The following is a 17,031-nucleotide window of genomic DNA, read 5'->3' as shown; positions in this document are numbered from 1 at the left end:
TCTGCTGGACCCCACAGCAGCATCTGGAGCTGCCTGCTCTGCCTTCCCCATCCCCAATCTGGGGCCTGGACCCAGCCTGCAGCCTTGGGCACTGCCTGCCCCTCCTCCCTGGGTCACAGATCCGAGGCCAGGGCAGGCAGCGTTGGGCGCTGCAGGCCCAGCCTCACCAGGTCACAGGTCATGAGAATTGACCTGATCTCTAATGAGCAGAAGACAGAGGAGGAACTTGAACTAAGTTCCTAACAGTTAGTCCAATGAGCAGGGTTCAAGAAGGAACCAGCCCTGGCATAGTCGAATGGGAGAATTTAGAATAATGTATGGACTCACAGCCACTCAGAGCCAGTCAGACCAGCAGGGCTGTATAGGGCTCTGGTTCTGCTCTGACACACTATTCAGATCTCAAGTATTTTCATAATTACTTTCTTTTGATCACTCTCATTCATGACCCATGCTTATAAATCAATCCCATCTTTATTTTATGACTAACTTTAAAAGTACAGCATATAGATAATATCCTATCTAATAACAGAGAAACATAGTAATTAGCGGTAACTTTGCTACCCTTCCCATTGGCTAATCAGGGCGATATGCAAGTTAACTGCCAACCAAGATGGCGGCCGGCAGCCAGGCAACTGACGCGAACAGGAAGCTTGCTTGCTCCAGTGACGGATTAAGCCAAGGTTCCCCACCTGCCGCTGCTGGGCTCTGAGCTACTCTCTAAGAAACATTGTTACAAATATAGAAGCTAAACAAAACCCCAGATACCTCCTTTCAGCCGGCCGGGATCTCAGAGCTGGAGTCACAACAAAGTTTCAAATACAGAAGGTAAACAAAGCCAGAAACCTTCTTTCAGCAGCCGAGGTCTCACAGCTAAAGCCGGCTCTCAGCTCCAGTGACAGCCATAGAAGGTAAATAAATCCCAGAATTAAAAAAAAAAAAAGGAAAAAAGGAGAGGTTGGGAGCTTCAGTCACCCACCAGCCTGAAAACAGCCCTCAGCCCTTCACCCAGGCTGGCCAGGCACCCCAGTGGGGACCCCCACCCTGAAGGGGGTGTGACCAGCTGCAAACAGCCATCATCCACTCATCCAGGCTGGCCAGGCACCCAAGTGGGACCCCCACCCTGATCCAAGACACCCTTCAGGGCAAATCAGCCATCCCCCACCCGTGCACCAGGCCTCTATCCTATATAGTAAAAGGGTAATATGCCTCCCAGCACTGGGATCCGCGGAGCAGCGAGGCCTCCTGGCCCATGGAGCAGCCTGACAGGGGGCAGCGCCCAAACCCCCTGATCGGCCCTGCTCTATGTGTGACAGGGTACGGAGCCCCAACCCCCCTGATCAGCCCTGCTCTGTGGGTGACAGGGGGGAGCTCCCCACCCCCCTGATCGGCGGGCTCTGTATGTGACAGGGGTGGCACCACAACCCCCTGATCCGCCCTGCTCTGTGCGTGACAGGGGGTGGTGCCGCAACCTCCCCATCGACCCTGCCTTGAGTGTGACAGGGGGCGGCGCCCCAACCCCCCAATCGGCTCTACCCTGTGCATGACTGAGGTTGGCATCGCAACCTCCTGATCCGCCCTGCTCTTTGCATGACAGGGGGTGGCACCCCAACTCCCCAATTGGCCCTGCTCTGAGCCTGACCAGGAGCTGCGGGGCAGGCACCTAGGGATTGGGCCTGCCCTCTGCCACCCGGGAGTGGGCCTAAGCCAGCAGGTCTTTATCTCCCGAGGGGTCCCAGACTGTGAGAGGGCACAAGTGGGGCTGAGGGACACCCCCCCACCCCCGCCAGTGCACAAATTTTTGTTCACTGGGCCTCTAGTATATATAATGATATATTTATATACTTTCTAATGACTTCACTTGGTTATTCAAATTTGAGTGGAAATTTACTGCTAAATCATAATATCTGGAAATTTTAGTATATTATAGAAGCTCTCTATTGTAAATATCCAAGTCCCTATGTCCATTATACTTTCTTTGGAAGATAAGCATTTATCCTTTTTTTCCTAATTTGGATTATTCTGGAGAAAATATGTTTGTTTGAAATGCATGCATTAAACTTGAAATACGAATTATGAACCATCATTGTACCATTAAATTAAATTTGACGGAAGAAAGCTATCCTCTCCTAGTAGTTGAATTGACATAGAATGGTACCCTGTGTAGCACTAAGAAAAAGTATTAACAGGCAGAATAAAGGCAAAATCATCCACAAATGCTGTGACATTTATATGAACATCATCTTTAATAGGCAGAATCTAGAAACATTTTTTGTCCTTGTTAATAAAAAGTTTCATAGTTCACTCACAGCTGCCACTTATAAGTTATTAATTATCAATAACCTGAAAAAATAATAAATCAACAATCAACCCAGCACATAGTTTTTCATTAAAAAACCCCAGCCAATAAGAATTTTGACATATGGAATTTTTATTTTAGAAGCTTTATCTACTTTTGAATGATGAATAATAAGATAAAAACTTGGACTGGTAACACCTCTTTGGAAATTTCTCTCAGTAAAATTGAGAGACAATATTAAATATACATAGAAATGTATAAAAATTATGGTTTTCTTTGAAATATGAAAACAAAAATCTACTGAATATAACTCAAAGCTTTAAAACAATAGACACCATGTTTTCTTGTTTTTCCACATCACTACCTATGGAAAATAATGAGTATTGTTCTTGAATACTAAAACCACATTTCATCATCATCATCATCATCATCATCATCATCATCATTATTATTATTTTAAATTCCTGTCCTAACCGGTGTGGCTCAGTGGATAGAGCGTCGGCCTATGGACTGAAGGGTCCCAGGTTTGATTCCGGTCAAGGGCATGTACCTTGGTTGCGGGCACATCCCCCGTGGGGGGGCATGCAGGAGGCAGCTGATGGATGTTTCTCTCTCATCGATGTTTCTAACTCTCTATCCCTCTCCCTTCCTCTCTGTAAAAAGTCAATAAAATATATTTTAAAAAAATAATAAATTCTTTATTGTTGAAAGTATTACACATGTCACCTTTTCCCTCCATTGTAGTCTCCCAACCTGACCCCAAACCCCAGCCTCAACCTTCATGCCCCCCTTTTTCTCTGTATCCATTGGTTATTTTTATATGCATACAGGTTTTTTGGTTGATCTCTTACCCCCTCAACCACTGCCTAGCTTGCCTTCCCAGCCTTCCCTCTGAGGTTTCATGGACTGTTAGATGCTTCTATGTCTGTGGATCTATTTTTGTTCATCAGCTTATGTTGTTCATTACATTCCACAAATGAGTGAGATCATGTGATACTAATCCTTCTCTGACTGGCTTATTTCACTTATTATAATGCTCTCCAGGTCCATCCATGCTGTTGTAAATGGTAAGAATTCCTTCTTTTTTACAGGAGCATAGTATTCCATTCTGTGGATGTACCACCGTTTTTAATCCACTCATCTGCTGAAGGACACTTAGGCTGTTTCCAAATCTTAGCTATTGTAAATTGTGCTGCTATGAACACAGGGATGCATATGTTACTTCTGATTGGTGTTACTTATGTCTTGATATATATTCCTAGATGTGTGTGGGATAACTAGGTCAAAAGTGAGTTCCATTTTTAATTTTTTGAGAAAACTCCGTACTGTTTTCCACAATGGCTGCACTGCTCTGCCTTCCCACCAACAGTCCAGGAGGATTGCTTTTTCTCCACAACCTCGCCAGGAATTGCAGTTTGTTGATGATAAACATTCTGACATGTGTAAGATGGTATCTCATTGTTCCTTTGATTTTCATCTCTCTGATGATTAGTGACTTTGAGCATGTTTTTACATGTCTCTAAGCCTTCTGTATGTCCTCTTTCAAAACATGTCTATTTAGGCCCTTTGCCCATTTTTTAAAAATATATTTTATTGATTTTTCACAGAGAGGAAGGGAGAGAGATAGAAAGTTAGAAACATCTATGAGAGAGAAACATCGATCAGCTGCCTCCTGCACATCTCCCACTGGGGATGTGCCCGCAACCCAGGTACATGCCCTTGACCTGAATCGAACCTGGGACCTTTCAGTCCGCAGGCCGATGCTCTATCCACTGAGCCAAACCGGTTTCGGCGCTTTGCCCATTTTTTGATTAGATTATTTATCTTCCTTTTGTTGAGTAAGTTCTCTGTAATTTTGGAGATTAAACCCTTATCTGAAATAGCATTGACAAATATGTATTCCGATACAGTGGGCTTTCTTATTGTTTTGTTGATGGTTTCCTTTGCTTTGCAGAAACTTTCTCTTTTGATTTAATTCCATTTGTTTATTTTCTCCTTAGTCTCCATTGCCCTAGAGCTGCATTGGTAAAGATATTGGTATGACATATGTCTAATATTTTGCTGCCTATGGAGTCTTCTAAGATTTTTATGGTTTCCCATCTTACAATAAAGTCCTTTAGCCATTTTGAGTTTGTTTTTGTGCATGGTGTAAATTAATGGTCTAGTTTCATTTTTTTTTTCATGTATCTTACCAAATTTCCCAGCACCATTTATCGAAGAGACTGTCTTGACTCCATTGTATGCTCTAGGGGCCTTTGTCAAATGTTAATTGAGCATAATAGCTTGGCTAGATTTCTGAGTTCTCTTTTGTTCCGTTTGTCTATATGTCTCTTTTTGTGTTTTTTTTTTTTTTTCCAGTACCAGGCAGTTTTGAAAACCATGGCTTGGTAAAATAACTTGATATCTGATATTGTGATTCCCTCCAACTTTGTTCTTCTTTTTCAGGATCGCTGTGGCTATTCAGGGTCTTTTTTAAAATTTCAGACGAGTTTTTGGAGAGTTTGTTCTAGGTCAGGGGTTGGCAACCTTTTTGTGAGTGCGTGCCAAAACCAGCAAAATCTCTGACTCAAAATTCTTCTGCGTGCCAACCCTAATTTTTTGAGAACGTGTTATGCCTACTTGATATCTCTTAAAGTGTATGTATGTGAAGAACCTTGAAGAAATAACAAAATTCATTCGAGCGACAAAAACAGTCTATGATGATGAAAAATACATTTATTTTTTAATGTCTACATGTACACTGATAGTCCAACAGAAAACTTTTTGACTCCATTTAATATTATCAGTGGGACTTTTGCTGCTGCATCACTGATGACAGAGATTTTACATCAGATTTATATTTCGTTCCCTTCAGAGATATGCACAGGCTACTACTTTCATCCGTCAGGCTACTCCTATTATGAGACTTAACAAAATTAATCACTGAGAAGAAAGATTCATAAGCGTATGTGGATGAAAACATGGAGAGTAACGCTGTTTCAAAGTTTTTTAAACAAACAATTTTCTGGAATGGCATTCCAAGTCCTCAATAGTTCGTTTTTTGACACTTCTCTGGCACTCCTGTCTCTAATCACTTTTTTTTTCAATGTTTTCCAAGTCAACTCTAAGGTCAATAAATTTCTGCTTCCAAATTGAGCTACTCTGAAATTCAATCAACTGCATTTCAAAGTCAGCCATGTTTATCCATGAAAATATTTGTAAGTTTAGTTCCTCCAGCGTCATGCTGTCTGCAAACCTCATGAATTTTGCTGTCTCTTCCAGTTCTCTGAATTTCGCAAATCTTGAGAAGAACTGCTCAATAGTTGACTTGATGATGTTTAAAAACAGCTTTTGAAGGCTTTGACAGTCTGTTCTATCATCTTTTGGGAGGTCTTTGATGTGCCTCTTGCGGTTTGGGAAATATCTAAATCTCTCACCATCCACATCCCTCTCAAAGACATCCAGTTTCTTTTCAAAAGCCTTTATGATTTCACCTTAAATTTTGAATGATAGCCTTGCTGGGTATAATATTCTTGGATTCAGTCCTTTGCCTTGCTTCACTTTGTATATTTCATTCCACTTCCTTCTGGTCTGATGTGTTTCTGTTGAGAAATCAGTTGGTAGTCTGATGTGAGATCCCTCCTGGGTAACGTTCTGATTCTGGCAGCCGTTCAACATTCTTTGTTGGTTGTGCTTGCCAATTTAATTTTGATGTGTTTTGGTGTCGGTCTTTTTCGGTTCATCTAGTTTGGGACTCTGTGAGCTTCTTGGAAATGTGTGAGTTTTTATTTCCAAAAAGCAGGGAAGTTTTCTGTCATTATTTCTTCTAACAGGTTTTCTATTTCTTACACAGTGTCCTCTCCTTCTGGTACCCCTATTATGTTAACTTTTTTTTTTCACTTTTTGTTGTCCCAAAGCTCCCTTAGCTGGAGCAAGCAGGAGGCTTGGTTGCCCCAGTGATGGAGGAAGCCAAGCTTCCTAGATGCTGCAGCCGGCTCTGAGCTCCAATCAAAGCAACAAAGTTTCAATTGTAGAACGTAAATAAACCCCAGATACCTGTTTTCAGCCTGCCGTAGCCTCGGAGCAGGAGCAAGCAGGAGGCTTCCCTCCTGCCCGGCCTGACTGGCTCTGACCTCTCAAGGCTACAAAGTTTCAATTATAGAAGGTAAATAAATCCTAGAATAAAAAAAAGAAAAAAAGGAGAGGCTGAGAGCTTCCATCACCGGGAAGGCTTGGCCAGCCTGAAAATGGCCCTCAGCCCCTTACCCAGACTGGCCAGGCACCCCAGTGGAGACCCCCCCCTACCCTAAAGGGGATGAGGCCAGCCTGCTAACAGCCATCAGCCCCTCACCCAGGCTGGCCAAACCTCCATCGGGTGAGGGTCCCCACTGTAGGGGGATTGAACAGCCTGCAAACAGCCATCAGCCCCTCACCCAGGCTGCCAGGCACCCCAGTGGGGACCCCCACCCTGAAGTGGGTGTGACCAGCTGCAAACACCCATCAGCCCCTCACCCAGGCTGACCAGGCATCCCAGTGGGGACCCCCACTCTGATCCGGTACACCCTTCAGGGCAAAGCAGCCAGCCCCCACCCATGCACCAGGCCTCTATCTTATATAATATAAGGGTAATATGCAAACTGACCCTAACAGCAGGATGACTGGGAATGACTGGCCACTATGACACACACTGACCACCAGGGGGCAGACACTCAATGCAATGAGCTGCCTCCTGGTGTTCAGCGCGCTCCCACAGGGGGAGCTCTGCTCAGCCACAAGCCAGGTTGATGGCTGCCAGCACAGCAGTGGTGGTGGGAGCCTCTCCCACCTCCTCAGCAGCGCTAAGGATGTCCGACTACAGCTTAGGCCTGCTCCCCGCTGGCAAGTGGACATCCCACAAGGGCTGTTGGGCTGCCAGAGGGATGTTTGACTGCCAGCTTGGGCCCCACCCCCCAGGGAGCAGGCCTAAGCCAGCAGGTGGACATCCTCCGAGGGGTCCCAGACTGCAAGAGGGCCAGGCTGAGGGACCCCCCTGAGTGCACAAATTTTTCTGCATTGGGCCTCTAGTATATATATATAATTATACTAACATATATATTATTCCCTTTCTTTAATCTATCTATCTATGTATTCATCTATTTTTGGAAGAGGAGAATAGAGAGCAGATAAGCCTATGTTGGTGATTTTAACTAATTACACTATTGGTAGAAAAAGACAACAAGCTAGGAGAAGAAAAGCAAAAGCATAAAATAAAAAAACAAATACAAACTAACAAATGATCAAAGAAACAACAACAACAAGAAAGAGAGAATAAAAAAAAATTGGCTAGTGAAGAAATAAAAAAGAAAAGTGTGCATGTACTTGCAGCAGGGGAGAAAACTTGATACATGAGAAGGCCAACATAGACTACTTTAATAGTAATGTGTCAATAAAGCAGATAAAGAAGATCAATTTTTAACAGGGAGTAAAATGAAATCATAGAGAAAAACTAGAGCAGAAACAGCAGAGAAACAGGATGAAAATGGGAAAAATAAGGAAGAAAGTATTGGCATAAAGGAAAAAATAGAATAGAGTATCTTACCTAATAAAGATACTGTGCAATATATTGTAATATATATAACACACAGATGGCCACCCCCATGTGGTCAAAGATGGCCGCCCCCATGTGGAGACAAGAAGGCCACCACAAGATGGCCGGAAGGGGAGGGCAGTTGGGTGTGACCACGCCTGCAGAAGAGGGAAGTTGGGGGCAACTAGGCCAGCAGGAGAGGGCAGTTGGGGGCAACCATGCTGGCAAGTGAGGGCATTTAGGGGTGATCAGGCTAGCAGGGGGGGCAGTTAGGGGCAATTGGGCTGGCAGGGGAGCAATTATTTGTTGATCAGGCTTGCTGGGAAATGGTTAAGGCATGATCAGGCTGGCAGGCAGAACTGGTTAGGGGCAACCAGGGGCTGCACCTAGGGATTGGGCCTGCCCTCTGCCACCCGGGAGCAGGCCTAAGCCAGCAGGTAATTATCTCCCGAGGGGTCCCAGACTGCGAGAGGGCACAGGCCAGGCTGAGGGACCCCCCCCCCCGAGTGCACAAATTTTTGTGCACCGGGCCTCTAGTGACCCTATATAATAAAAGGCTAATATGCAAACAGACTGAATGGCGGAACAACTGGAACCAAACTGGTTGCTATGACATGCGCTAACCACCAGGGGGCGTGTGCAGAACATGGAGAGCATTGGTTGCAGAGGGATGGTGGGGCATCTGACATCAGGGCGAGCCTCTCGTGGTTACTGAAAATTCTTTGCTCCCGTGCACTGTGTCCCGCTCGGCGCTTGCACCTGCACCTGGCACTGGAGCTGTCGCTCGCACGGGCTGCCAGTGCCTGGTGCTGGTCCTCGATCATTTGGTGTCATGAGCAGGTGCAAGCAGCAGCTGCTGGCCCTGATCACCCCTGAGGGCTTCTCCACTTCCCCCTGTTCCTGAGGGGCAATCAGGGCAGCAGCCACAGCTCGCACCCACTGAAAGCGCTGGCCCCAATCACTGCGCACCGTCAGCGGATTCGAGCAGGGCTGGCACCATCAGCGTGTGGGAGCAGCAGCAGCGGGAAAGGGGCTGCCAGCAGACAGGGGACCAGGGGCCACGGCGAGAGGGATTGTGCAGGGGTGCGGAGGATGGGCCGAGACCTTTTCCTGTGCCTACCGCAGCCTCGAAGCCCACAGGTTTTTTCGAGGTGCACGAATTCGTGCACTGGACCCCTAGTAATAAATAAAAATGTAATTTAAAAAATTAAATAAAGTGAAATAATTTTTCAGTTTTTTAAGTAAAAGATAACAAGTAAAAAATTGAAGTAGTGAAGTTTCTTTGTTTCAGCAGACCTTCAATGTCCCATGGGGGCAGATTTAATATCCCTCTCTACTGTTCTGACTATGGCTCAGTTACCTGTCACGTAGTCAGAACAGTATTGAAGTTCCCAGTGATCCACCGCTCCTCTGTGTCACATGCCACAACCTTGGTTTCAGGCAGGTGGAATCAATATGCCCACTTTGTTTTTCTGCTTGCTTTCAGTCATAGTTACCCAAGTGTCTATTTCTGACATGGTCCCTAGGTGGCAGTGTTTCTATATTAGTTTCTGGGACCAAATGACCCCCCAGCCCAGTTCCCCAGAGCTCCCTGTGGTATTTAGAATCTTACTTTCCCTGCTGTGCTCAAGACTGGGTGTGGTTGCGCTGCTAGGAGGAGCCTGGTCTTCAGGAGAAAAAATGTTTCTTCAGGATTGGAGGGACAAACTGTCCCAGAGCTGGCTTCCTCCTCATCTCTCCCCATTCCTCTCCCCAGTTCCACAAAAACCACCTTTCCCTGCAGTCGTGGTGAGTGTTTTTAATTGAGAGATCCTATGCAGTGCATTTAGCAAATAAAAGCAAAGAAGTTATAAAGACAGAGAAACTGTGCTGAATCACATCTTTCTCCCCCTGGCACTGTGCAGCTGGTATAGAACTTTAGGCAGCCCTTCTGGGTGTAGTCTCCCCCAACTGTGGGTTTGATCTAGAGTCCCCTGCTGCCAGCAGCCCTGTGGACCCCCTTCCACATCCGAGGGTTACACTGACCCCTAGGGTTGTGGATTTGGTGCAGTGCAGTCTCCCTCTGTGACTCTAGTCCTGGCTCCATGCGTTTCTCTCTCCAGCCCAGATCCCTGAACCCACCTATATCCTGGCGATCTCTGAATTTCTGATCATGGATTGCCTCACCAGCTGTGTTTAATTTGCCAATTATGGGTGGATGTTATTCGATTCAGCTGTTTCTTCTGTCTGCTCTGTGAGAGGGTGCAGGACCCATCGTCTATTTGGTCACCACCTTTTCTCCCCCTAGGCTAAATTTTTAGGTGCCTGTGGCCAGGGAGGCTATAGTATTGGTATATGTGGGTTCACAGCTGAGGTAAATTGTCCCTGGGCATTGTGGCTGTAGGATCCTGGGTGATACCCGAGGTCTCCCCACATGAAGGTAAGGATGGGCTTCTGATCACAGCCACTCTCCGCTTTAAGATGGTGTGGTCTCTGGGGCAGATCCAGCTGCCCCGGGATAGATTTTAGTGTTAGTAGGGGCTGCCTGGCCAGGGGAACCTGGTACACCAGTCCTTGACAGTCCTGTTGAATATAACTGTCCCTCACTCACAAATACACAAACTCCCCACACATCCACACACTCTCCTTTCCCTCTGTCACTCACTCACACTATCTTGTTCACTGCCACCCTGTCAGCCACTATCTTTGATCTCCTTGCTTCATTTTTTGTTGTCCCAAAGCTCCCTTAAGCTCTCCTCCTTCTTTCTATTTTTTTTTCTCTAGTTGCTGTTCAGATGTTTGTATTTTTTCTACACTGTCTTCTAATTTGTTGATTCGGTCCTCCACTTCTCCTAGTCTACTGTTGAAATCTCCCATTGTGTTCTTTATTGTAGCTATATCATTCTTTATTTCCTCTTGATTCTTACATAAGTAGTTGATTTCCTCATCCAACTGGTTTAGGAAATGTATGACCCTTAATCTAAATTCTTAATCTGACATATTACTTTCCTCCATTTCATTTAGTTTCTTTTCTGGTGATCTGCATTTTCTTTCCTTTGGGGATTGTTTCTTTGTCTCCCCACTGTTGTTGTCTCTTTCTGGCACTGGGCTCCCTGCTTGGGACCTGAGAGTTTGAAGCCACTAGCAGTCCAATGGCCCTGGACTACTGGCTCAGGGGTTGGCTCTGCCTTGAGTTTCACACCTTTATTGTCTCTGCTCCCATTTGCCTTCAATTCACTGTGCAGCCCTGGCACCTGTGGCAGGGTGGTGTCTTAGGACTTTCTGGCAGTGCACTTGCATCATGGTCCTGTGACCCATGTCTGGGCACACCAGGTTGCACTGGCAGCATGGTCCCAGGGCTTGGAGTGGGGCATGCACCAGGTGCCTCTGGGTCCCACTGGCATCACTGTCTGGGGCACATGTTGAGGCTGTCGCTGGGTGGCTCACTGTTGCTAAGGCAAAATTGTCCAGGGGCAGGAGTTGGGTAGGTTTTTGGGTGGCTCTGTGTTGCTATGTTAGCCCTCTAAGCATAGGATTATAGGAAACTGGGTCCAGGCATGAGGGCAAGGACACATAGTGTGGGAGGTTTTTCTGCTGTGTGCTCACTGTAGAAGTCCAGGACACTGGGTCCAGTGGAGCAGCCCAGGAGGCATGGCACAGGAGGTCTCTCTGGCCTGCACTCATTGCAGAATTTTGGAAAGCTGGGTCAGGGCGAGCTGGCCAGGAGGCATGGGAGGTCTCTCTGGCATGCACTCACTGCAGTCATCCAGGACACTAGGTCCAGGCCCTAAAAACACATTCTAAAAATCATGATGCAGTGGGCAGATGATGTTTTATTGAGTTGTAGTCTTGAAACCTGTACCCCAATAAATTTAATAAAAATAAATGAATGAATAATCATTTCTATGTTGGCCTTTCAAAAACATGTCCCTATTTTCTTTTAAATTTCTATTTTTGAAAATATTACATATGTTCCCCTTTCCCCCCTATTGACCTCTTTAGTCCTCCCCTGCCCCCCACCCCAGGCCTTCACCATCCTATTGTCTTTGTCCATGGGTTATTTATACATGCATTCTAGTTATTTGATTGATCTCTTCCCAACCACGCACCAACCCCCACCTTCCCTCTGAGATTTGGCAGTCTGTTCCATGCTTCTATGTATCTGGATCTATTTTGTTCATCAGATACCAAATATGAGTGAGATCATGTGATACTTGTCATTCTCCGACTGGCTTATGTTTCTTAGCATAATACTCTCCAAGTTTCTCCATGTTGTCTCAACGGGTAACAAATAAATGAAACTTGTGAGTTACTTCTTATGTAACTCTACTCAAAACAATATTCTTCCTTTATTTGTGTTAGTCTTCTGATTAAATACTATTTAGATCATAACTTTTGAACATGCATTTTCAGTCAATATTAAATACCATGTATTCAATTTTCTTTTTTACTTAATTTAGATTATGTATTTTCCTCCTGCTATTTTTTTTCTTTACCCAGTATAATTTGTTTACATAGTCTCTTAATTATTTAACATCCTGGTTATTTTCCTTAGCTCCTTTTAATGTGAACTTATCATTCCCTCAATACTTGCTGTATATATTAGAACTTTTAGCTTGATGCATAATAAATGTTAAATAGACAAAATTTGAGCAACCTCCTTGAAAAAATGTCTTTAAATACATAAAAAGGGAATCTAAAAATATTTTTTCTCTTCATTATACCACTCACAGAAAGAATAGAATTTCATAAAGCATACAGTTCTTTTTTTTTTTGCAGAATTATCAGTGATTTGAAGAGAACATTTTAATTTGCTTTTATATTAAAAAGAAATTAAGTTAAAACCTGTATCAATATTTTAATGATTTTTGGAAGCAAATGTCAACGGAGACTGGAAAATCTATACAAGTAGATTGCTCACATTGTATTTCACTTTGTAATCACATTCTAATGGGTTGCTAATTTAATGAGGTTAGTATACAATGAACTCCAAACATGAATAAAAGCCAAGAGCTGAAATAAGTAATTCCTAGGTAAGGCTTCAAAATTTAACATGAGCAAAAAATGCAAAATGAGTCATAACCGGTTGGCTCAGTGGATAGAGCGTCAGCCTGCAGACTGAAAGGTCCCAGGTTTGATTCCGGTCAAGGGCATGTACCTTGGTTGCAGGCAAATCCCCAGTAGGAGGTTTGCAGGAGGCAGCTGATCGATGTTTCTCTCTCACCAATGTTTCTAACTCTCTATCTCTCTCCCTTCCTCTCTGTAAAAAATCAATAAAATATATTTTAAAAATACTGGTTTGCATATACCTTTAAAAATGCAAAATGAACAATTTGGAGTATACTAGAATTATCAAAATAAAATTACAGTTACTTAATGCAGGGACACATATTTTGGATCACATGATAATAATCACTTAAAGTATATTATTTTCAAACTTATTTAAATACATAAGTTTCTCAGAGCACTTGAATTGAGAAAGAAATGCAGTAATCATTTCTAGTATATTTTATAGCAAATATGTTATTTTTTATTGCTCTCTATTTTATGTTTACAGGTTCTTACTAGACTTTTTAAATTACCAGCATATTTAAAAATAATTTATATTACAAAGTTTCAACAAACAAGTATGCATTTACTCACCCAAGTTACTGATTTCTAAATGTGTGTTTATACTTTTAAAATAAATGCAGAAGAACAAATTTAAAACCAGAACACAAGAAGTGTGACAGTAATTTAAAGATGTGTCAAGTCATGGAACAAAATAGGGTTGCAATTGTTGGTGGAAGTAACAGACAGCAAAAAGCTAAGATGCATAATTGAAACCTCTTTCAGTAAGACAATTAAGTTTTAAGACTAGAACAAAGAGGCAGTTGAGGAACTTATAATTGATATTGTCAGAAGGCAATTACCCTTGTACATACAATCATCTCTGACTTGTTCTATACATTCTATAACTTCACTAGTCATGGTAAGTGGCTGTCATCAGTGGAAACAAATATGGCTTGTAGACTACATGAAAGAACATGTCTCAATATCACAATATTATATTTTAACAGTGGTTCATGAGCTATCTTCTGAGTAAAAAGTCAATATATTTTAAGGCAGTCACTAAATGGCTATTTCTCATGAAATTTTGGGTATTTTCTCTAAATAAATTAGTTTCCTTCTTGCTCAAAATGAATTGTCAAAGGCTGTTCAGATTGAAATGTTTTGTATATTATAATAGCTTTTTAGTTTCCAATTTCCTTGTTTCTATTAATAGGACGTAGAATTTATTGTTGTACTAGATTTTGTCACACATACATATAACACATACTTTATTTTTTAATGAATGGATACATCTTTCTTATCAGGGCAGATATACATACACATAAATTGTGATCTAAATGTTTTCTTCAAAAGAAGAATAATGAGCAAACAAATCCCTTCATTCTTTTTTTTTCTTTTTTCTTTTTTTTATTGCTTAAAATATTACAGAGTAGTACATTTGTCTCCTTATTTTTCCCCTTTGACCTTCCCCCGGCCTCCACTACACCCCAGTGTCTTGTGTCCATTGGTTATGCTAATATGCATGCATACAAGCCCTTTGGTTGATCTATTACCCTACCCAACCCTCCCCAGCCTTCCTGGTGTTTTTTGACAGTCTGTTTATTGTTACTCTGCCTCTGTATCTATTTTTTTAATCAGTTTATAATGGTCTTTATTATCCATAAATGAGTGAGATCATGTGGTATTTTACTTTCACTGACTGGCTTATTTCACTTAGTACAATGCTCTCCAGTTCCATCCATGCTGTTGCAAATGGAAAGAATTCCTTCTTTTTTACAGCAGCATAGTATTCCATTGTGTATATGTACCACGGTTTTCTAATCCATTCATCTGTTGATGGGTACTTAGTCTGTTTCCAAATCTTAGCTATGGTAAATTGTGCTACTATGAACATAGGGATGCATACATCCTTTCTGATTGGTGTTTCTGGTTTCTTGGGATATATTCCTAGAAGTGGGATCACAGGGTCAAATGGGAGTTCCATTTTTAACTTTTTGAGGAAACGCCATACTGTCTTCCATAGTGGCTGCACCAGTCTGCATTCCCACCAGCAGAGCACGAGTGTTCCTTTTTCTCCGCATCCTCTCCAGCACTTGTCATTTGTTGATTTGTTGATGATAGCCATTCTGACAGGTGTGAGATGGTACCTCATTGTTGTTTTGATTTGCATCTCTCCGATGATTAGTGACTTTTAGCATGTCTTCATATGTCTCTTGGCTTTTTGAATGTCCTCTTTTGAAAGGTGTCTATTTAGATCCTTTGCCCATTTTTTTATTGGATTCTTGATCTTCCTTTTGTTAAGATGTATAAGATCCCTATAATTTTGGAGATTAGGCCCTTATTGGGTATAACATTGGCAAATATGTTCTCCCATGCAGTGGACTTTCTTGTTTTGTTGATGGTTTCGTTTGCTGTGCAGAAGCTTTTTTATTTTGATGTAGTCCCATTTGCTTATTTTCTCTTTAGTTTCCAATGCCCTAGGAGCTGTATTGGTGAAGAAATTGCTTCAGCATATGTCTGAGATTTTGTTGCCTTTGGATTCCTCTAGTATTTTTATGGATTCCCATCTGACATTTAAGTCCTTTATCCATTCTGAGTTTACTTTTGTGTATGGTATAAGTTGGTGTTCTAGTTTCATTTTTTTGCATGTATCTGTCCAATTTTCCCAACACCATTTATTGAAGAGACTGTCTTGACTCCATTGTATGTTCTTGCCTCCTTTGTCAAATATTAATTGAGTATATTGATTCAGGTCGATTTCTGCGTCCTCGAGTCTATTCCATTGATCTATATGTCTGTTCTTGTGCCAGTACCAGGCAGTTTTGAGAACAGTGGCTTTGTAATACATCTTGATATCTGGTATTGAGATCTCACCTACTTTGTTCTTTCTCAGGATCGCTGCAGCTATTCAGGTTTTTTTTTTTTTTTAATTCCAGATGAATTTTTGGAGAGTTTGTTCTAGGTCTGTGAAATATGTTGTTGGTATTTTAATGGGGAGTGCGTTGAATTTATAGATTGCTTTGGGTAGCATGGACATTTTAATGACATTGATTCTACTAGTCCATGAACATGGTATGTTCTTCCATCTGTTTATGTCTTCCTCTATTTCTTTCTTCAACATCCTGTAGTTTTCTGAATAGAAGTCTTTTACCTCTTTAGTTAAATTTATTCCTAGGTATCTTAATTTTTTTGGTGTGATGGTAAATGGGATTGCTTTTTTAGTCTCTCTTTCTGTAAGTTCATTATTGGTGTATAGAAATGCCATAGATTTCTTGGCATTAATTTTGTATTCTGCTCCATTGCTGAATTCATTTATTAAGTCTAATAGTTTTTTGATGGATTCTTTAGGGTTTCTTATGTACAATATCATGTCATCTGCAAATAAGGACAGTTTTACTTCTTCTTTTCCAATTTGGATGCCTTTTATTTCTTCTTCTTGTCTAATCGCAGTGGCTAATACTTCCAGTACTATGTTGAACAGGAGTGGTGAGAGTGGGCATCCCTGTCTTGTTCCTGTTCTTAGTGGAAATGGTTTTAGTTTTTGCCCATTGAGTATGATGTTGGCTGTGGGTTTGTCATATATGGCTTTTATTATGTTGAGGCATGATCCTTCTATTCGCACTTTGCTGAAAGTTTTTATCAAAAATGGGTATTGGATTTTGTCAAATGCTTTTTCTGCATCAATTGATATGACTATGTGGTTTTTTTCTTTCAATTTGTTTATGTGATGTATTATGTTTATTGATTTGTGGATATTGTACTATCCTTGCATTCCTGGGATAAATCTTACTTGGTCATGGTGTATGATCTTTCTGATGTTAGAAGCTCTTACAAAGAATTCTTCTGTGATGGTACATAAGCTGAAAACAGCAGGAAAAATACAATGCGTCTGTCAGAGATCAAAATAAATAAGTAGAAACCTGACTTTGCCATTGATTTTCTTTATTACTTATGATGGGTGCTGATCTCCATTCCTTTTATATCACACTAGAGGCCCCATGAACGAAATTTGTACAAAAGTTGGCCTTCACTACCCCAGCTGTCTCAGCCCTTGCATCCCGTGCTTTGTCCCAAAGGTCATTCTGAAGTTTGTCCCACTGTTCAGCCATCCAGTCTAATTAGCATATTATGCTTTTATTATTTAGATATTTACATGAAA

Source organism: Myotis daubentonii, chromosome X (assembly GCF_963259705.1).
Source record: "Myotis daubentonii chromosome X, mMyoDau2.1, whole genome shotgun sequence".
Taxonomy (NCBI): Eukaryota; Metazoa; Chordata; class Mammalia; order Chiroptera; family Vespertilionidae; genus Myotis; species Myotis daubentonii.
The sequence above is the reverse complement of the archived record's forward strand: the minus strand, read 5'-3'. Positions refer to the sequence as shown.